Consider the following 21,610-nt stretch of genomic DNA (forward strand, 5'->3'; position numbering starts at 1 on the left):
CAGAAGAATTTTCTGTGCCGAGTTAAAATTATGCAATAATAGTAATGGGGATGTGTGTGTTTTAAGCGTTGATGGCCACAGCTGTAAAAGAAATTACTTTTTGCCTGACATTTCAGTTTTATTATACTTCATTGTTTCAGTAGTGATCCTCATCTTTCATCCTTGTCTTCTGAGCAGATTGTAACTTACTTTTTTGTTTGTGCCAGTTTTGATATGTAGGAGGGAAGGATGTGCCTTGGGTATCTTGAAAAGCTAAGTTTTTTTAGTTAGAGCACTTGAATCGATTCTCTAAGATCAGTCCCCACTATAGCAGCTATTCTTGGTGTCTTTGTGTTGGTGATGAAATTCTGTTTTAAATGTTTCAAATAAAACTGAAGGTATTTGCTTAGCATCTTGCTTTTTGAGTCAGCAAACACTGGGCATGTTAAGCTTTTATTATTTCTGACATTAATATGAAGTGTCTTGAAGCGGAAGTAGTCCAGGTCTTTGACACTGGTATGGAAGACCTGCTTTAATAACAAAATACCAATTAATAATGTTTTTAAGTTTCATTTTGTAGTTTTATGGTTCAGTGCTGCTTTTGTGTGGTAGTAAAGTAAGATTTTACAGCTTACATTGAGAAATATGAATAGCCTCTTTCATGAGTACAGTTGATAAGCTAAATAAGGTGATTAAAAATGATCATATTTAAACTTGGTCTACTAAAGATTGAGCCTTTTGTTATTTATAGGTAAGAATATTATGTTACATATTCCAGTCTCAATAAGCCAACTTTTAAGTATCCTTTCTGGGAAAAAAATGTAGAAAAGGTTCCTCTGAGAAAGTATTTTTGGAAATTAATTCTTACAAAGATGCCAGGTTTTGCTTATTTTGCTCAATATATAATTTTAAAAAATGTTTACTTGGCCAGATTCTGAAGAGGCCATCCTAGTCCCAGCTCTTGCTCAGAGCAGGGCTAAGTCAAGCTAGGTCACCTCGCTGAAAGTCTTGTCTAGTTGAGCTTTGAATATCTCCAAGGTGGCCTGCTATAGTTTAGCCACTCTTTGGGAAAATTTTTCTCTCTCTTATGTCCATTTGAGATTTCCCATGTTTTAGCCTGTGTTTCTTGCACTTTCTCATTTCACTCCACAGCACTCAGAACTGGCTTTGTTTCCTTAAGCCATATTCAGATGGTGGGGCAGCACAACAGCTTCCTTCTTTGGTCTGCTCTTCTTTGGGATGAACATTGGTGCTCTCGGTGTCTCCTGTGAACATGGGCTGTAGCCCCCAAAACATCTCAGTGGCCTGTCTTCAGTTTGAAGGGTGTTCCCTCATAATGGGGACCCCTGAAACTGGACACAATACTTTAGACATGGCTTTGTGCTGTGAGGAGAGAAATAATGACGTTTTTTGATTTGCTGACTACAGTCTTGCTGTTGAAGCCCAGCGTGTCCTTAGACTTTACCGCTGTACAGGGACATGGGTTTGTGTTCAAATTGTTCTACACGGTGAACCCACAGAGCTGCTTTCTGTTCAGCTACTTCCTGGCGTCAGTGGTTGGAAGGAAGAGTATGGCTTGGCTCTTACTGTTGAGCTCTGGGGTGTTCCTTTTGGCCAAGGAATTGCTGTGGTGGTACATCTTGCATTGTTCAATTTTTACTAGCATGTCACCCTTTATACTCTCCCCCCTCACAAAAATAAAACCCAAACCAAAACAAAAATGATTTCTGTTACTTGCTTTTTGATGAAAAGTTGTGCATCTCTTTTAAACTGTAGTGTGGTTATGTTAATAAAATTTTGACAAGCTTATGCCAGCACAAGCTATGCTGATGTGTAGGAAAAAGAAAGGTAATGTACTACTTCATTATAGAACATAGAACATATGTATTATGTAGAAAGTAAGTACTTTATAAGAACCATTACTAGAATGACTTTTTTTTGTCTGGCTGCTACCTAAACCTCTGATTTCTCTAATTTCTACACTGGAGTGTGTGGAGACCAGCACAAAAGATCTCTTTGTTTTAAGCGGAAGTGGTATTTTGAGTTGACTTTGCTACAGGTCCAAGCTTAAATCATTCCGTTCATGCACATCTTCCCTTGTTTAGTCTCTACAGGGGATGGTCTTCAGCTGTCCTTTACTGTATCGATCAAAGTTTCTGTCCCAGAACTATCTCTAATCAAGTGCAATTACTCTTGTTTGTAGAAAAGCCCCAGAGTGTGACAAATGTGCAGAGATGATGTCTCAGAAGGTTTCCCCAGCTTTTTAAGTATTGGGTTTTTTTCAGCAATTTCCTCAGCTAGATGTTTTCTTTCTAGTAAACTTCTGATGAACTTCTTTTGCATGGATCTGTGCAGTTGTTTCTTGAACCTACGTTAAATTTTAGCAGGCACAGAATAGTGAATAACAACTTCATATGCTGTATGAAACACCCTTTTCCTAAGTTTGCTCAATTTTCCACCTGCAAACTTAGGGACAGTGTGTAGCCAATCCCTTTTTATCTCCTTAATGTAACTTGCAACCATATGGATATATTAAATACCCTTTTTGGTCTTTTTCATGGTGACGAAACCTGGTCGTTCTAGTTAGCCTTTAAAAGAAAGGTGTTCTGTGTTTTTGATCTGCTTTGTTACTGTTAAGTAACAAAGAGAAGGGGAGGCAGGACGGAGAGTTTAGGAAAAGCAGATGAGGACAAGGAGAAAGAGGAAGATGAAGGGAGATACATATTCAGTCTCTGTCATTATAGAGGAGAGTACCTCATGGCTGAGAAAATGTGATGTGATGCAGACATGGTATTATTCAACCTCTACCCCTCAAAAAAAAGTTAATTACCAGCTTATTAAGCTAAATACAGTGCATGGTAAATTACATGAAAGTTTCAAAATTGCAGGTGTGTGGCCTTTGCATGGTGCCTTTTAGCCCATGGTATACTTGTGATTTTGGGTAGAAGAGTTGAGTGTAGGAGTGCCAACAGTTATTTGCAGTTACAAGAGGTAGGACTTAGCTTGCACAGTTCTGTGAGAATTGGTGACTGGATGTGGGTATGTTCCTATGCAGAATGAAAAAGTTTAGCTTTCTCATGCTGTCTTTCTCTGTGAAGATGATATACCTGTTTTACTGTTTGGCAGATGGAGGGTGTCATCAGTTCCTACTTCTAAGCTGAGAGGTGGTTATTGCTTGAGACGTCTTATCTCTGCTGGTTCTTGCTTGCCTGCCTGCCCGCCCCCATCATATACTGGGAATTATATTTTTCTACAGGATGCAGATGTATATTTATGTACTTTTTAAATATGTACTTTTTAGCTTAATATTGCTTCCTAAATGTTGTGGCATAGAGTTGATTTCATTATTTCTTATATTAGAGCATAAACTTTAAAACTCTTGTATTAAAGAAAGTAAATAGTCCAGTTTTGAGTCATAGCATCATATGATTACTTTGCCTCGTTGATGAAATGAAGAACAAGTGGAAAATAAGCTTTTCAGAGCTGTGGCAATCTGAAAGTGTGGTTGTCTTCAAGCTCCTAATACTAAACTAATTATTGCAAACTTTCCCCTTTGACTCCTGTGAAGGGACTGCTGCGCTGCCCTTGGGGCTGCCCAGTGCCTGTGTACTATCATGCCTTCACTTCCTTCATGTGGCCTGTCCTACTCCAGAACACATTTGGCTTCCTCTCACGTCCCTCTGCATTTGGCAAGCACCAGCCTGTGTTATGGCTGGTTTGGAGCTAGGCGAGTGCTTCAATTGACCAGTTGATTGCTGCTGCTGGAGATGGATGACAGCCAAGTTCTGTTTCCTTTTTCCACAATGCAACTGCTAATTTGTATGTCTTGCTTCTACCAGGCAGCTGATTTCTGTGAAACTTAGGGGAAACTTAGTCGTCTTTGAGACCTCTGTTTCTTTGTCAAATTTGGCTAAAATTGGCCTGCGTGATTAGAATTCATCTGTGTGACATGGCTGCTGGACAGACTGCATAATATATAATCATTGTTTTTCTAAGAATAATTGAACTGCATTTAAAAAACTTTTGGATTGGGTCACTAAAACAAAAATGAAGAAACTAGACTTCATGTGAAATGGTTTATCTATTTAATCTGTGAAGTGTTTGCTTTTTCTGAGTACAAAAGGAGGGAAGAGAAATTTGGCAAAAGTGCCTGTCTCTACCTTATGCTTGTTAGTTTAGCAGCTGGAGTGTTTCAATCTAGGTAAAATGGATACCAGCTCAGGCCCTGGGGATTTGAAACTTGTATTCTGCCTCCTGTGCTTTGTGAATCTGTAATACACACTGTTGTGAATAGTCATTCTTCTTTGATGCCATTCCCCATTTTACATATAATCAAACTTTCTTTAGAGTTACCTCAGGATCTCAGGCAAATTACCCCTTAGGTTTAGTGAGTCACTCTGTGGGTTTGTTTGTTTGGGGTTTTTTTCCCTTTCTATGTATTTTAGCACTTAGAGCAAGTTCAACAGACGGAAGTGACAAAGGGTCAGGTATCTAGCCCTGAAATTGTGGAGAGTGCTATGTTTATGCAGTGCTTTAAGATGAGTTCTAATTTTTGTGCATGATGTTATTTGTTGTACAAATCCACTGCACTTATTCTTTGCTAGGACAACGTGCAGCTGTGGTAAAATGTTTTTAAATCCCTTCATGCTTTCAGAAGCAGAAGCTAAGCTCTTCATTCAAGACAGATTGAAAGTGACTTTTTCTTGAAATATTGATGTAGATAAAATTTCAGCAGGTGCAGAAAGGATTTTATCAGAATTTGTCCAAAATAAAAATGGCTGAGAGGGATGATGTTCTCTTATGATTTATTTTATAGAACATGTATGGTTATTGGCAGATAATTATCCTGCAGTACAGGCGAGTATAATTTTTGAAGGGGACTGTCTTCATAGATTCAGCTGAACTTATCTTGATTTATTCAGAATAAGGAAGATGATGGTCCTGAGCATTATTTTAAAAATTTTACTTCTTCCTCACTCTTAAAATGAGGCACCATAACTTGTCCTAACTCCAAGTTAGTTGTAGTGTCTTCTTCCTGGAAATCAGAATGCAGGAGTTGTGAATTTAACTTCTCCGTCTATTCTGATGCATTACTTTTTCTCTCTAACACCTCCCTCAGCTGTCAGAGATCAAGAGCAGGTGTGTACTAAGGTGTTTAGCTCTTAATACTTCAGATGGAAGTAGACTGGAATTTAACTATCTGTAAAACTTGTAAGGAAAACAGAATCTGAAGTAGTTGAGTGGGGGTGGGTGTGTATTAATGAAGGATGGCAGAGTTGCCGGTAATTAGGACTTTCAGTTAATCAGCAGTACGCTGAACAGATAAGAAGAACATGGGTCTCCCCTTACAATGTTTTCACATGTGCTAACATTTTAGATCCAGTCAAATAACCCTAAAGCAAAAAGAGAAAAAGGAAGAGCATTTTTAAAAAGCAGCTAGTTATCTGACAAAATGGCTGTCATACGAGTTACTTGTTCATGACAGTAAGGACATGCCTCATGTTGCTCCATTTTTTCTGCATATCCTTTCTGAATACTGCTGAAAGAACATCAGAGTGCAGAAAAATGAATGGTCTTAGTTGAAGTAATGTTAAAAAAAAAAAAAAGGCAGAGACAAGTTTACTTATTTTGTCATTTTCTTCTACCTTTATTCTTCACCCTTATTTCTCTTCTGTCACCATTTTTTATCAGTGTCCTTTGCACTTCTGTGTACCAAAGCTTGCAGTTTTCAGTTGCAGGAGGAGCTTAAAGAGATGTTTTTGGTCAAGGGAAAGCTGCAGTGTGTCAGTGCTGCACATGGCTGGAGGTGAATATCTCAAACTTTAGTGCCTGTAGAACACCACACTGTATCCCAAGGCTTGCTCACAAATTACCCCATCTCACCTCACTGATAAAATAGGTGGAGCTATGAATACACTTACAGTTATTGTTATATAAGTTTTGACGATATGTTGTCATTTACCTATTGAAGATGGAGCTGGAGTTGAGTTAATTCAGACCCAATAAAAATTTCAGAATTAGGAGCAGAATGTATGAATTTAATTCATGTCAAGAGTATTTGGATGTGTGCTGTTGTGCAGTTTTGTGAGGTGGGAGTCTTCACAGTCAATTTTGTGATTGCCGTTGTTAGTACAGAAATCAGGAATTGCATCTGGCCATTAACCAAACTTCAGAGGAGATACCAGGTGTATGTGCAGTTAGGCAAAATGCATAGCAAAGGTGTGTAAGTCCTCTACAAGACTGTGACTGTGGTACCTGTTTCTGTCTTCCTATTAGAGGAAAGAGGAGGAAACACAAGTTTAGTTCCTCCTAAGAAGGACTTTTTCTTTGGCATTCAGGAATCTGGGGATTTCTTAGGATTCTCAGAAGAGCTTGAATGTGTATATACATATTTTTAATTGCTATTTATAAGGACAGAATTTTGTTTTCCCTAATGTTATGATTCTCACTATTTTGCAGAAGAATTTTTTATCTTTTCTGACTATACTGAAAGCTTTTCTTGCATTCAAGTTGCATTCAAATAGTAGGTAAATATTAGCCTGTGCATTTCAAAATGTAGATCTTGTGCTCTTGTCTTGATGCCTGTTGTCAGGAATGTGTAGTCTTGGAGGTATGCTCCAACAGTAGACACAAGTTTAATTCTCTGTCCAAATTTAATTGCCTAAAATTTAGATGCCTGTGTTGAGCTGGTTACTCTTATATCTCCATTAAATTTACAGAAATAATTACCTCCAGAAGGCCATTCATCTCTTTCTAAGCTAGGTGTCCAAGATAAGAAAGATAAATTGCTGTGGTGATTGCAAATGGGGCAGTGACTCATTCAGATTCAAATATCCAACCTACCCTCTGCAGTGAGGGTCACTGAATCTCGTCAGGACTGTTCAGATGCCACTGGTTAGTTGCAGATTGCTTTTTCCTGTTTTTAGCTGTGTAGATTTTATTTATATATATACATATATTATTTAAATATTTACATATATATGTATACATGCTGGAGGTGTCCAAAGAGGAGGAATGAATCTTTTGAAGGGTCTGGAGTAAAAGTCTTAAGAGTGGCTGAGAGAGCTGGGGTTGTTTAGCCTGGAGAAGAGGAGGCTCAGGGGAGACCTCATCACTCTCTACAACTGCCTGGAGGAGGTTGTAGCAAGGTGGAGTCAGTCTCTTATCCCAAATAATGAGTAGTAGGATGAGTGGAAAAACCTCAGTTTGTTCCTAGGGGAGGTTTAGATTGGATATTAGGAAAAATTTCTTCCCAGAAAGGGTGGTCAAGACTCGGAGTGGGCTTCCCAGGAAAGAGGTTGAGTCTCCATCCCTGGAGGTTTTTAAAAGATACGTAAATGTGGTACTCAGGGACATGTTTTAGTTGTGGACTTGTCAGTGTTTTGTTTATAGTTGGACTCGATGATCTTAAAAGTCTTTTCCAACTGAAATGATTCTATAAATTTTATTTGTTTTTGGAGTGTAGGGCCTCGCTTTGTGCATTTGAAGCTCTGGAGTTTTGGATGAGTTCCTGTTATTTGCTTCACCTTTTGGTTCTGGAGGCCCAGTTCAGAGGAGCAGTGGTAGTTCATAAAATGTACCTTTTCATCTGAGCCATTTTTAAAGTAGTATTTGTTTTCTGGGTTGGTCAGCCATAGTTAAGATGGATGTATGATGCAGTCCAGTGATTTAATTTTTTTTACCATAGTGGACAATATTAATTGGTTTTGCTTTTTAATTATGTTTTTAATTATAGCATCAAATGCAATATATCTCTGTATATAAAACAATTGTGCTTTTCTGTGTGGCATTTCCTTGGAGAATGTGGAGGAAGATAACAGAGGAAAGGCTGTGGTTTTGTGTATGTGATCTTTGCAGTATTTTTGAATGCAGGGTATAATAACCATGTTGCTTCAAATGTTTAGTTGTTGATTTAAAAGACTCCAAATTTGTTCATAAAAATATCCACGTTTTGTCTCTGAATGCTTCCCACCTCAAATTCAATTTTCCCTGCAGTACTTTTGTGAGGCAGAGATGTTGTTATCGCTCTTTTATGGACGGCAGCTGTGGCAGAGGCTTTGCTTTTCCATTGTGAGTGGAGCGGGCAGCGTGCCGGTGGGAGCCAAGTGCCAGGTCCTGCAGGCACAAGGGCTCTGCCGTGCTACCTGACGGGCAGGTGCCTAGTGCTGGATGGGGCTGAGGGCTGCCAGGTGTCACACAGCACCCTGGCCTGCATCTGAACTGGAAGCTGGTGCTGTCTCATAGTACTACTAGGTACCTCCATAGACAGCTCTTTAACTTGAGCACATGAAGATGTCAAGGTCCTTGTTCCTGGAGTACCTAAATTTTTGGCATGTTCCTGTAACTTCTGAATACTCTCCTACTCCCTGGGGCAGCTAAAATCTTCAGTCTGAACTACAATTTCTTTGTGGGACTTGTTGATTACCGTTAGCTGGTAAATAAATATATTTTTAAAGTAGAAAACATTGAAAACTACTTATTTATATGAAGAAAACAACACTTTTTGCAAATATAGGCTTTTTTTATTTGTAAAAAGCATGTTAGCATTCTTTTGTGTTTAGACTTAGAGCATGACAGATTGGGTTTGTGGGTCAAGGTTTTGGTAGCGGGGGGCTACAGGGGTGGCTTCTGTAAGAAGCTGCCAGAAGCTTCCCACATGTGCGGAGAGCCAATGCCAGCTGGCTCCAGGACAGACCTGCTGCTGGCCAAGGCTGATGAGCCCATCAGTGACTGTGGCAGCACCTCTGTGGTATCAGAGTTAAGTGGGGGGAAAAATTACTGTGCCAGAGCAGCTACCAGCCAGAGAGAGGAGTGAGAATGTGTGGCAGAAACAAAGATACAATTATTCTCCATCAGCAATTAAACTTTAAACTTAAGATCTATTGGGTTGGGGGTATGAGAGGTGTTGGGGAAGGGAACTTAGCATCCAGTAGGCAAAGGCAGGAAAAGGTGGAAGAAGGGACACTCCTGAAAGATCATGCCTGAGATTTTGAGGTGTGTTATTTGATTTACGAAAATGGTTTTTCTTGATGTCTGTGAGTTTTGCTTGTTTACTGCTTGAATTCCTTCTGTGATGTGCTAGCTTAGTTTTGTCTAGGAAGTTTTGCTCTATATGTTGAGCCTCTCAGATGTGACTGCTTCAATGCTTAGTGTGTCTTGGCTTTATGGAGTGATAAATCTTCATGGATGCTGCATCTGTGGGTAAAATTGGGATACTCTGCCACAGCATGATGTTATCTTCTACTTAGCTGAAGGAGATGAATATTAGTATACAGCTGCATATCTCCAGCAATGCAAAACTGTTGAAGTATGCTGAAAATGAATTTGTGTTTAGTTTGTACCCTTGCTGTTTTAGTAGGATGAGAATCAGAACAGACCTTTGCTCTAAAACAGCTTGGACTAACGAGTGAGCATTTTTCTTCATGGGTTGCGAGAGGGCGGGTTAGAACTGCCATATTTCATAAATCTTGATTAAGAAGCCTGACAAATGTATTTAAGAAGGTTGTGAAACCCCTGTACTTCCAGTTAAAAGCAGGCACCTCCTGGGAATTTGCAGGGACTAGGATTGGGGAAATGGTGCTGAATTGCCTAACAAGCTTATGGAAGTGTTTGTACAAGCTAGGGTATTTTTATTGCACAAATATATTGCTTTGTTCAATGAAGGAAAGGAATGGATTTACCTTTTGTAGCTGAAGGTGGTTGTAGCTGCTTGAACTACCTGCAAGCTGCTCTTTTGATGGCAAAAGCATACCACGTCTCTATAGAAAGGATTGGGACTGCTACTGAGAGGTTCCAGATAATCTTTGCCCTGAATTTCACTATTACAGATAGACAGTTTCCTTTTTTTTTTCCCTGGGAAAGATAGATTCATTCTTCTCTATTGTACTGGTACAGTCACCTGAATTAGTCATAGCAAAAATTTTGCTGTAAGATGCTGCCAGCAGCTACTTGGCTGCCGTCCCACAACAAGAACAGACCACATCCAAGTCCTGATGCCAAATCATGTGTAGGTTAACCTTTGTAACCCATCTCAAATCAACACGTGCTGTCTCTGGGGAATAAATCTGGTCTATTTATAGGAATACTGCCTGTATTTGATAGCTTGCATGTAAACTATGCAATTAAAGCCTCTAGCAGTTGTTGCTGAGAGGCTTCCCTACTGTGAGGCAATGTCTATGAGAAACTACCCTTGTAGAAAGTAAATCCTTTTTTCACCTTAAGATTCCACGTAACGGAGTCATTGAATATGGAAGTATCAGTAAGGTGTCTGTCACTGAGACAGTGTCATGTGCAGGAACAAGTTATGGTTCCTGTCTGTTCACTTTCATCTGGCATGTGACATGAGTGGTAACATGTAAGTGAAAGATGTTGTGACCTATGATCTGGGACGTCATGTGAGGAGAGGACTGTAAACACTGGCACTGTAAGCTGACATCAGTGAAACTTGAGATGCCATACTTGAATGCCAGCACTTAACATAGAGTACAGGTCCAGCTGTTAGCAATTAGCACAAAGGGAAAGTTCAAATGACCGGTGTTCTCCAAAATCTGAACCTAGGACAAATCTTTTGAGGCACAACTTGGCAAATATTTTGTGTTGTGATTTTGGTTTTTTCCTTTCTCTAAACTTACATTAATTAGGGGTGAGATACAGGCTTTTGTTTCCAGAAGATAATTCTTTATGTCCCCTTATATTAAAGAAGCATCACAGGAAACAAGTTAAGACACGGTTCTTGTTCTATGAAGTACTCTTCCTTTCTCATTTTGTGTCTTTGATCTATTCATCTACATTATCTCCATCTAGGATTAGTTTAAAATTTTGTGCCTGTAGTTGGATAACAAGATTACTTCCAAAATGCCTGCTTTTTGCTTTATGTAAAATTGAATGATTCACTCTTCACACTTCTGTAAATGTGGCAGCAGAAGAACACTGTGAGAAAAGATTCGTGGGCTTTAGCTATTGTTACTGCTCCTTTAGTTTTTTCCCCTGTAAAAATGAGAATCTTAAAACACTCATGCTAACATGGTGTTCTGTAAACAGTTTTAATAATTTTCAGTGTTTTTATAGACAAACATAATAGGATGACAAGCAACTGCAAACAGAAATTTAAGAGACAAGGCATGACAAGTCTTGACAAGGAAAAAAGCAATGCTGTCTTGTTTATTTAATGAAGCTTTGGGGTTTTTTTTTTAGGTACTTAAGAGAAAATGTAGTTTATATACAGCACACACAGTTGCTTGTAAGATGGGGGATTACTTACAGTATGAGACAATGTCTAACCTGAAGGGTTGCAAGCACTTCAGCAGCAAGTCTTTGGAATTCAAAATTAACTTTGAAATGGGTCTAGGATAGAAGGGAAACAAATGTATTTCAATAGGCTTGATGCAGATTTTTTTGTGGGTGTAAGTAGGAGTAGTCACCTGCATATCATAGGGGTTTATGAGAAGCAATTCTGCAGGAAAATATTTCGAGGTTTCTTTTTTTATATTTTGTTATATACCACAGGAAGTATGATGCAGTATCATGCTGTTGAACGGCATATAAAAAGCAGCTGTCCTGGTTGTTAGTTTTGGTGTTTATAAGATACCTGAAAAGGTTCTTTGACCTTGGTCAGTGCTGTAAGGCGTTAGCTGGAGTTGATGTCCAGTTTGGGTACAGCACTGCATGGAAGCTGTGTGGGTGGGGAGAAGAGAAGGGAGAAAAAGAGGTCTAAGTAGAGAACTAGAAAACAATATGACCTTCTAGGGAAAGGCTAAAAGAGTTGGGTGAAAAAGAGAAGCCTAAGAAATTCAAGTCTTCAAATATTTAAAAACTGTAATCTCTTCTTTTAGATGTCTGTAATACTTGAAGGGCAGTAATGCTTGAGGTGTGGCCCAGGAATGTACACCTGATTTCTGTACCTAATTCTGCATCTTCTTCTACAAAGTACCTTTGGATAAATTTATTTTGCTTGTGTGAATAATGTGTGTCCAATTCTGAAAATAAAAATAGCGTTGAGTAGATCAATTGCTATATGACTTCAAGGCTAGAACATAAATTCTTTGTCTAAGAGTGTAATAATACTGTAGTGACATGGAGAATGGTGTACTTTCAGGGAAATGTATTTATGTTGTGGATCTTCTCTCTGAGAGTATTGTGAACTACCCATTTGAAAGCTGTCAGGTCATATCTTGGTCATAAAGCTTTGGTATCTTGCATACCTTCTTGTATATTATTATATAAGATCAACTTTTTTTTTTCTGAAGTATTGCAGTTTAAGAATAAGAACTGTGTACATCCATGGGGAAGAGGACGATAGAAAAGGGAAAGAAATAGAAATGAGAAACAGTGATTAACTCATGGATGTGTTTATGTTGGAGCTGCTTTTCCTTTGTCTGAATTTTGATTTGGTAATGGAATTTACTTTTTCCTGCCATGCTTTCATGTTTCAAATTTTTAAATGTTTCCATTTGTTTTGGCAGAGAACTGATTGTTTTCTGATGGTAGACTTGGCTTTTCTATGCAGTGGAATGCCAGAAGCATCACAGCCTCACTGTCTACCTTGTAATAATAATTTAGCATAAACACTATAATTGCTGTATTTACCTTCATTTTATAAGCTGGAAGAACAGTTATAAATTACATGAATTTAGAAGGCAGTAACATCAGTTTGAGTGTGGGAGGAAAAGAGAAACGGTACTAAATTCATTTAAAAATGAAATAACCAAGGTTGTTCTGGAGCTATGTATTGGCAAGTCTGTGCTTATGAAAATACAACCCAGAATCTGACAGCAAGAGAATGCCTTAATCGTATGCTTTTATGCCCAATCAAGAGGGCTTTTTGGTAATTTTTATGTCATCAGGCTACTGCTAGTAATACTTAATTACTCAATAGCCTTTCTATCGTCTTTCTCTGCATCCTAATTCTAATCTTGCCCTTTTTTTGTGCCTGTAAGAGTGAGTAAGAGAATAGTTTGTGTGGATGAACTTGTTTTTCAAGTTTTTCAGTGCTGACATCTAATTAGAGACATCAGAGATGGTGATGTTTGGAGTGCTGTGTGTCATCAAACTGCAGACTTCTATCATTTGGTTAATTAAGTGGTAGTGGGATCTTAACTTGGGATTACTGATGGTATTGGTAGACTGCAATGAATTGCTGTGTTCCTGCCAGGGATTGAGCAAAATCACCTTAAAAGATCCAGCCAACTAAAATCTCTAAATATCAATTGCAAAATTGCATTCGGATTCTTAGAAGTGGTTTTTACAATACTTAGAACTTGTAATTGGGACTCTTCTGGGGGAGGGGAAGAAATCAATATTGGTAACAGACTCATTTTCCTACATTTAACTATGTGATAGTTTCTTACAGATCTGGTTTGGTGTTGGAGGCATTACTGATTCTCAACGGCTTCCCAATTCATTAGTTGATCAAAATACGTGCTAAGTTGCTGTACAATAAATCACCATTCATTGGTTGTGTTGTGTACACTGAGAGCTGGTCTTAGTTAATTCTTGTCTGGCTTTTTGTAAGAAGCTGAGGACTCTAATCTGTCATATAATCAGCCTGGTTAGACAGAGGCCACACAGGTATCAGCTGTTTGCTGTATGTCTTATAGAGATTAGTGAGCTGGAACACTAGAAAAGAATTGTAACATTTGAAAGCATATGCATTGAACCTATGCTGAAGCAGCAGTGCAAACAACAACACGTCATGCTCTCAGAAGGATGGAAAGCTTACCACATGGAGTGTTAAATGTATTCTGAACTGGGATTTGGTATCTTTGTCTCTCTTTACCAGTATTAGCAACAGACTTTTATATTTCTCTTGTAATTAAATGTAGAATGTATATGTTAATTAAGTTATTTGCCAAAGGATTGCCAAATGAATTTATAGAAGCGAAATAGCTTTTGATCTAAGGTATGAAAAAGCATACAAACAGAACACTGTCCTGGAGGGCTGACAACACATCTATGAAATTGTGCCATAATTCCAGTTGATTGTAAACCTGTGGAAATAAAAATAAATGTACGTATATAAAGCCAGCATGGAAGTAAGAATAAAGTGTGTTAACTAAGGGCAGCATAACTTCAGGATTTTAAAAACTAAGCCTATGTTTTTGCATATTAAAATGTAATATGTGAATATGTAATATGTTCAAGGTAGAGTTGCAGATTGCATTGAGTTCTTGAAATAACAGGAAGTTTGATTCTAAGAAATCTCTGAAAGTTGTCCTAATTAAAGCTTGTGCTCCAAGAAGGACTCTAGATTAGGTCAGCTGTAGCTTTGCTTAGCTACATCTTGGAAGAAGTCCATGGATGGAGGTTCTGCAACTAGTCAGGAGAATCTGTGCTGCACAGTGTGACACATGGTGGAAGTCTGTGTTAAAAATTAAGCAACTTGAAATTTTATAACAGAAAGTTACATACAGCAATGCTGTTACTTAGTAATTATTTGATTTGCTTTGTTTTATAATGTTGTGTCCTGTATTATTTTCAAAACAGATCCTAGTATTCTTTGTGATTTGGACTGCTACTGAGCCATGACTTACTGTCCAGAATGACTACATCTTTTTCATTAATGATAACTAAATTAGAGCTCAGGACCGTGCACATTGTATGAGGGTTTTTTTCTTTTCATTGTGCAGTGCTTTGTGTTTATTAATGTTGAAATTCAGCTGACACCTTATCCTATGGTCACAGAGAGCAGTAAGCTATAGATTTTGGTGTCATCTAGAACTGTATAATCATCACCAGTTACCACCTTGGTATCCAGTACTTTGCCTTAAAATTTGTGGTGTTCTGTGCAAACCAGTGGAATGTATCCAGTGTTAACTAATCCTCTAGAAGAGAGACCATTGTGTTCATACCCTTCCCTTCCCATGTTTTAGTATGTGAGAAAGGATTCTTCTTTCTTCTTGTGCCTTAATTCATTTCCTTTAAGAACCTTTGGTGAAGGGTCTTGCCAAAGCTATTTCAACAAGTCTTTCCAGCCCTCCTCCTTGCATCCTTCTGCTCTCCACTCATTCTCTTCATCTTTCAGAGCATTCTCTTCATCTTTCAGAGAAGTCTAATAGCTTTGGGTGGAACATCTTGGGTGGGATGTGTGCCAGAAAAACTGTCTTCCCTCTAAAGCTCACAAGGTTCTCATGAGGCTACAAATTCTAGTCTTTGTTATAGCTTATATGAGTTTACTCATAAGGGTCTATGTAACTCCTAGGATTTCATGTGATCTTCATGTCTGATGTTTTATTGTTTTCCATTCTTCTGCTAGAGGTGTTCATTTAAAACATGTCAGCAGTTCTAGATTTTGGCTCCTGTAGAGCTGTTGGATGGATACTTGCTGATCCCAGTGGGGTTTGCTTTCACTGCTGTATATATTCTAAGGCCTTTTATATTGTGATACCAGTTTGAGAAACTTTCTTAGATATGTATTTGAGCAAGAACTTTAGTTTGGAAAACTTCAAAATCTCTATAGAGATTTAGAAACAACTAAAAACAAAACCAACCAAAACCCCAAAGAAAACCAACTTGCATAGTATAACTTTTTTTTATCAATCTTTTTGCCACTCAGTCATTTGTCATCCTTGTCACCTGTCAGGATTCTTCTATCTGCTTTGAAATGTCTTTATTACTAACTTTTATCAAATTAATCCTCCAGAATATCTTGTTCAGTCTTTCTTTTGACTTCTTTTTTTGTTTGGTTGATATAGTTAACCTCCCTTTTTCCTTTGAAAAATGTCCTTTAATATTTTGGTTTTAAATATAAAATTCACTACCTCTTTACTGTTTTGTCTAAGCCATCAGTAACAATCAGCCTTTGAATAAAGTTCTCTGGGAAGTCACAAAAACCTGAAACCATGTTTATTTCATCATGAAATAATAATTCCTTACAGTTTAAATATAATTTTCTATTATTCTTAAAGTTTCTGATTTGTCCTGGGCTCTTAACGGTTTTCTTGAGCTTGGTTAACCAACTCATTCTCTCAAAGATTCTGTATGTAACTGTATAGTGAAGCAAGAGCTATTACACCTTTTTAATCTCCACCATAAAAAGAGTGTGTAGCCACTGAAGCAGAATAGCATTCTCAGTTTGACTCGGGCACTCCTCGTCTTACATTCATGCTGGTAAAAGAAGTAACTCCTGTGCCTGCGTTTCGATGTGATTGATGATTATGGCTGCATTATGGAACTTGGTTGGTTACTTCCAGCGGAGAAAGTTATGCTCTGTGTCTGCTGTGTTAATGCAGGGCTCACAAGTGGAAATAAAGTCATGAGTGAGGTGGGCAAAAGTTCCTTCCAGACTGATGCTAAGCAGCTGGTGATTTTATCTTTTAACTGGGGGAAATTCTGTTTGCTTTCATCCTTTCAATCTCCTTCATTCCCCACTTCCTAATAAGAGCTTTGGATTGTGCCATCTTTATTATGAAAAATTTATACTTTGTCAGATACATTTTGAATGTAAATTACCTGTTAGAGTATTTATCAGTAGTTTTTGCAATTGTTTTAAGGTGGAAAATGTAATGGCTCTTTACTTACGTAAGCCTTTGAGAGTAGCTACCTTTGCATATACTCATAGTGCTGCTAGTGCAATTTAAAACTATATCACAAATAAGACCTAAAATTGCAGCAGTACAGTTTTTAAAAACCTACCACATGCAGATTTGAGATCTTAATTTGTAGCTTTTTTCCTGACCATCAGTAATTTCTCACCTTGTTTAGAGATGCCAATGAAGAGATGAACATTACAGCGCTCAGAGAAGTTCATCTAATTTGAGCTTTTTGTAAGTAAATTCGTCGTCTGTGCAGTCCTTTCAGAGAGTGCCCTGATTAGCAGTTTCCTGTCAGCTCAAGACAGGCTTTTCCACGTGCATTTCTCCCTTGCCCAGTTGTCTGCTTGTAGAAGAACTGTAGGTGTCCTGAAACCAGCTTCTTGTAGACCTGTGTGGTGAGAGATTCTCCAGTTTCCAAGATTTCTGACTCTGGTTCAGGGCTTTGCAAGTGATTATTTAGTATTCTTCTGTTGGAAACGGAAATGATAAAGGAAGTCTGATTCTAGTTTTTAGTTTTGTTTACATAGTTTACATAAAGCATTTGGTGAATGAAGTATATTGCATTTGGGAAAGAGCAAGTGGAGAATGTAAGGTTTTTGATGGTAGTGTTATTAGAGATGTGTAATGTAGTTGTAAAGTAAACAAGCTTTATGTTTTGTTCAAGAACCAAGTTTGTTTTGTTTGTGTTTTTTTTTTTTGTGTTTTTTTTTTTTTTTTTGGTTGTTGTTGTTGTTGTTGTTGTTGTTGTTGTTGTGAAATACTTGCTAAAGATGTGCTGCCGGTCTCATACTCTAAGTATTCCCAGCAGTAGGAATTTTATAGAAGAAAATAGACTTAAAAAGAGCACACTTCACACGATGTATCACACTATGGGAGGTGTGACTGTAAAGAACTCACTAATTCAGCTGTTAAAATGTCTTAAAATTCATGTTCTGTGTGCAAGAACTTGATGAAGAGTATGCTGAAAACTTGCTTCTGATACTTCATGTTTGGAACAGAGTAATTTCAGAGAGGCTGGAGGGGGAAAATCCCCAAAATAATACATGTTCCAGTAATTAAAAAGAGAAGAGTGGTATGTGGATCTAGGGAGCTGTGAGAATGGCTGACTGTCAGGCTAACCTAATAATAAACTTACAGTTCTCTTTGCATGTCAAACATATTAAAGCTTAATTCTAAAACATTACTGTTTACTCAAGCTTTTGTATGACAATAGTCATTGTCTTTTGGAAATGGATAAGAGGCTGACATGGTAAAGGTGACTAAAAAAATCATAATAGAAATACAACTTTGAAGCCGTTGAGGGATTGCTGGGGTGCCCTCTGCCTCTGACACCAAGCAGAAACCTCCTTAGCACCAAATCCTGTCTCAGGACCTCCTGACCCAGGGATAAGGCAGCTCTCCTCTCCATTGTTACTCTAGGAGAGAGGGAAAATGCTCCTTGTTAGGGAGAGCAGTTCCATCTGGGCCCTTTGCTTCTCTAGTGTTGGTAGGAAGTGGCAAGGAAGTGGCTCCCCATCAAGATGGAGTAGGCTGGGCGAGGAACAGGAGGTTCCTGAAGGAGCAGCACATTGGGTGCTCATGTTGGGCCTCACTGTCAGCTGCTGGACTAATGTTGCTTATGCAGTGAAATAATATTTGTAGTGTTTGATATTGCATATGTTTAGAACTGTAGTGCTCCTAAATTATTGGTCTTTATCCCATTTCTTTTGAAAGTTTCAGGTAGAAGTAACCCAGGAAGAAGCTAATGCATTGTTTAAACACTGAACTTCTGGATTTTGTTTTCATTTTGGTTTTTCTCCTTTTCCTTGGCACTGAATGTTTGCTGTGCTTTCCGTAGGTCAGGATTTTACTGTCAAAGTAGATTTTAGCACTAATTAACTTGGATTTGCTTTCTCACACTAAAAAAAAAAGGTGGGGGCAGTAATGACAGTCATTCTGATTTTATTATGTAATGTAAAAAAATCTCTCAACCTTTTTTGTTTGTTCTAAAAATACAATGACCTTCTTAGTTCATGTTTTCATTAAAAGTCAAGTGTCACAGACATCTGAGAGAGGTTTAGGCCTTAAGTTTTGTTAGCTAAACATCTGAGAACATGAGCTTGTGAATGGATTTTTTATGAGTTCCTTTCTGGGCTTTCAGCTTGGCTTGGGTTGGAGACTGCACTTAAGGAAGTGGTGTATTCCCAGGAGTGAAAAGTTAGGTAGCTGGGATGCAAGTTTAACTGCCTGGGGAATCAAGATGATGTAGTGGCTGTGCACCAGCTTTAGAAATGTCAGTAATATTTTAAAGAGAGACTTAAATACCTTGGTGTCTCTTCATCTAAGTGCTTACTGAGTTGTAACCAAAATTCTGTATTTCTCAGTGTACTTTCTGGATGGCTCAAATAGGCTTTTGCTAGCATAAATCCACTTTAAACTTAGTGGGTTTTTAATAGTGATACAATACAGTCCATTCTGTATTTTAACATTTTGAGTTAGCATCTTTAAGGCGTGAAATAGGGAAACAGTTTAGATTGAGTTCCTGTAAGGCAATTATAAAACTAGTTTGACTGTACTAGGAAGAATGTCTGTGGATGGTTCACTGTCAAAATCTGAGGCTACATGAAAACATCTAGGTCATGCTTGATTTGATGCTATCATTAAAAACCTGGCTGAAGTGCTAAGCTCAAACATGAGATAAAGCTCCTTAAAACTGCAAAGCTGTGAGTGCTCAGGTCAGAGTTCAAAGTGTTGTTAACAAATTGAAAAAGTGATAGGAAAACAAAAATACAGTTTATAGCAATAATCATTGATGTATGTGCAAAATACAGAGGAAGATACACCAAATGTCCAAGACAAGAACAAGATGTAGGAAGTAAATCTTTAAATGCAGTTGCAAAAAGAAAAGACATTTCTTGGTGTGAGAATACTCATAGTAAAATTGCCAAGAATGCCACTTGAATTTAGGTTTGTCATTTCTTGCAGATGTTTGCCTTGTGGATAAAGGCAATATTAATTTTGTCCTAATTTTGCCCATTTAGTTCTTTAAACTTAAAGCTCAGAAGTTGATGGAAAAACAGTGTCAGTCGCTTCCCAGTAATGGTTACACAGGTTAAAGGATGTGGAAAAACTTCCTTGAAAATTTGATTTTCATGTTTGGATAATACTTAAAATGTGGTTTGGTTTTTCTTTTTTAAACAGCTCTTGTGGATAGCCCGTCAGTGAATTTTCTAACATTGTATGTAATTCCTTTATACAACTGAAATTCAGCAAAACATTTTGAAGCCCTATTAAGAGAACTCCTAAGTTTTTAAAATAGCTGCTACAGAGCTACAGTTTTTCTATTATGGAACAACACTGTCACCCAGTGGTGGTCTTGTACTACTGCGGTCTTTTAAGATGTTCTTTGCTTAGTTGGTTCAAGTGTTCTCTCTTCTATTGAGGTGTTACCAAGTAAGAAAAATTTGAAAGCTTTCTGCTATTTTTTTCCTTTGAAAACATTGCCTTTTTATGGCACGATTGTATAAATCTGCTTCTTTAGCAAAGAAATGTAAGGAACATTCCAATTTTTGCATAAACACAGTGAAAATAGCTACATAAAATTTACTATAAAATTCAAACATTGATTTGTGTGGCTGGCATTGAATTAGAAGTGGTGCAGTTTGTGTTTGCTGCTAATATCACAGTGATTCTGGGAAGAGTTGGGAATCTGGAATGCGTAGATTTTATAGAACATATTTATTAATATAAGTTTTCCTTATTTTTTCCTTAAAGAAAGCTTCTACTTAATAAGATGTTAATTCTAGAGATGGTAGAAGAAAATTACAGAGGATTTATGGAAAAATTATGAGACAGAAAAAGTGTGGAAGATTAAAGATTTTGTTTGTGCATGAACTGTTAATTACAAAGAGAGAAAAAATGCTTTTCAAGAAAACTGCTCATGAAAAATAAATATTATTAGGAGAGTTGTTTACCTGGTGGATTTAATTAGAGAATAAGGCTCTCATTTAAAACATTTTTGTGTGTGTGTGTGTGTGTGTGTGTACGCGTGCATGTATGTCTGCAGATGAAGTGTTTGATCCCGCAGTATAGAGCAGACAAAAATGCATCTTGCTTTGATACTGCCAATTTCTTCAGTGTTTCAGACGTAGGTAATAGAGTAGCAGCACAGAAATCTGTCTGTTCAGGCCACATCAGGTGTAATTTGTTCTTTATGAAGTAAAGCAGAACATAAAGCGGGATAAGTAGAGGCACAGGCAAGATTGGTGCTATGGTTATATCCCATAGCAGTGGGAAGCACTGAAAAGGAGAATGTGCACACCTATAATGTGCAAAAGTGGGTTATTAAATTGATGTTATACTTGATATGAAGGAGCAGTGGGAAACCAGCTCTGCCTGTCACTGATGTAATATGTTTTTCTGTGTATTACAAAGGAAGAATTGCTGAAATCTTTTTTTCATAAAAGCCTGTTGAGAACATTTTGACAGAAAAATTGCAGAATTGGATTTGTATGTGAGTTGTTCATGTAGAAAATGCTGATTCATTACTAATGGTTTTGTTTTAATGTTTCATTTGAAGGTGTATTTGAAGGAATGCAGGTACTTTACAGGAGATGTTTTTCTGACAAAAGCTGTTGCTAAGAGGATTGTACTGCTTCATGTCTCAGATGAATGGAGCTGGAGTGGGGGAAGGAATAGGTGAGATATCCCTCAGGTTTCGGCAAGCGTAATGCAAAAGAATTGCAGTAGAAACATTTATTTTCCATTCTCTTCTCATCTCCTTTCTCTTGAGAATGCTTCACAAATAACCATCTCAACCATTTGTAGAAGATTTATGCCCATTTGGTTGTAAACTGTGATTTTATTTCTTTTTTTCTTCTAATTTGTATTAATGTTCCAATGCCACAGAATCCCTGTGTGACTCCTGCAGCACTACTAACTAAAATTCCCTTGAAATCAATGCAGTTGTTTTCATGACTTCAACATGTAACTTTTAAGTTTGTTTTAAAACAGTTGTAAGACAGAAGTCTAGTGAGTACTTTATTTCTTGGAAACTAAAGGTGCTTTCAGTATATGTTAGTCTGGTTACCAGTCCTCATAGAGGAGGGTTATGTTGTGGGGTT

The 21,610-nt window shown here is 37.7% G+C and overlaps 1 protein-coding gene across 2 annotated transcripts in view; it reads left to right on the top strand.

Annotated features, from left to right (window-relative positions):
- Window positions 1–21,610, top strand: part of TDRD3 (tudor domain containing 3) — an 88,113-nt gene that overhangs the window by 13,662 nt on the left and 52,841 nt on the right. The window contains exon 1 of one of the 2 annotated variants that reach the window (XM_032099874.1): window positions 21,165–21,185. The exons of the other annotated variant lie outside the window; for it this stretch is intronic. The gene's annotated coding sequence lies outside the window, so the exon portion shown is untranslated. Of the gene's footprint in view, window positions 1–21,164; window positions 21,186–21,610 lie in introns of those variants that run through there. 2 annotated transcript variants of the gene reach the window in all.

The sequence above is a fragment of the Corvus moneduloides genome, chromosome 2 (assembly GCF_009650955.1).
Source record: "Corvus moneduloides isolate bCorMon1 chromosome 2, bCorMon1.pri, whole genome shotgun sequence".
Lineage (NCBI taxonomy): Eukaryota > Metazoa > Chordata > Aves > Passeriformes > Corvidae > Corvus > Corvus moneduloides.